Genomic DNA, 909 nt, shown 5'->3' with positions numbered 1-909 from the left:
GCCCGCGAGACCCCCCCCCAGCCCCCCGTACCTGCTTGACGTTGGCCACGTCCCGGATGAAGCTCTCGTCATCCACGAAGTCCCGGAGCCGCTGCAGCTGGTCCAGGTCGGACACGAAATCCTCCCCGATGCGCTGGAGAGGGAGGGGGCAGCCCCAGGTGAGCACAGGTGAGATCAGGTGAGCCCAGGTGAGCACAGGTGAGCCCCAGGTGAGAGCAGGTGAGCCCAGGTGAGCCCCAGGTGAGATCAGGTGAGCCCCAGGTGAGCACAGGTGAGCCCCAGGTAAACCCCAGGTGAGCCCCAGGTGAGCACAGGTGAGATCAGGTGAACCCAGGTGATCCCCAGGTGACCCCAGCTGATCCCAGGTGAGCCCAAAATCCCAAAACCCCAAAACCCCAAGCCCCAAAAACTCAAAATCCTGAAAACCCCAAAATCCCAGGTGAGCCCCAGGTGGTCCCAGGTGAGCCCAGGCTGTCCCAGGTTGCCCCAGGTGAGCTCAGGTGACCCCAGTGGTCCCAGGCTGTCCCGGGCTGTCCCAGGTGAGCTCAGGTGACCCCAGTGGTCCCAGGCTGTCCCGGGCTGTCCCAGGTGAGCTCAGGTGACCCCAGTGGTCCCAGGCTGTCCCAGGTGGTCCCAGGCTCTCCCAGGTGACCCCAGTGGTCCCAGGTGGTCCCAGGCTGTCCCAGGCTGTCCCAGGTGAGCTCACCTGCGCGATGACCTCGGCCAGGCCGGGGTTGCACATCACCAGCCAGCGCCTCGGGGTGATGCCGTTGGTTTTGTTCTGGAACTTGTGGGGCTCCAGCTGGTAGAAATCCTTAAACCTGGGGGGACACGGGGACGTGGGGACACCTAGGGGACACCTGGGGGACACCTAGGGGACATCTGGGGGACACGGGGACACCTGGGGGA

At 65.0% G+C, this 909-nt stretch overlaps 1 long non-coding RNA gene across 1 annotated transcript; it reads right to left on the bottom strand.

Annotated features, from left to right (window-relative positions):
- Positions 1-31: 31 nt before the first annotated feature.
- Positions 32-864, bottom strand: LOC121362546. Its single transcript, XR_005956524.1, has 2 exons — positions 707-864; positions 32-133 (listed from the first exon to the last, which is right to left on the bottom strand). It is a non-coding gene; the product is annotated as an uncharacterized LOC121362546 (long non-coding RNA).
- Positions 865-909: the final 45 nt, after the last annotated feature.

Source organism: Pyrgilauda ruficollis, unplaced genomic scaffold (genome assembly GCF_017590135.1).
Source record: "Pyrgilauda ruficollis isolate IOZ18807 unplaced genomic scaffold, ASM1759013v1 scaffold6301, whole genome shotgun sequence".
NCBI classification, from domain to species: Eukaryota; Metazoa; Chordata; class Aves; order Passeriformes; family Passeridae; genus Pyrgilauda; species Pyrgilauda ruficollis.
Note: the sequence above shows the minus strand (reverse complement) of the source record. Positions and strands in the feature narration are given on the sequence as shown.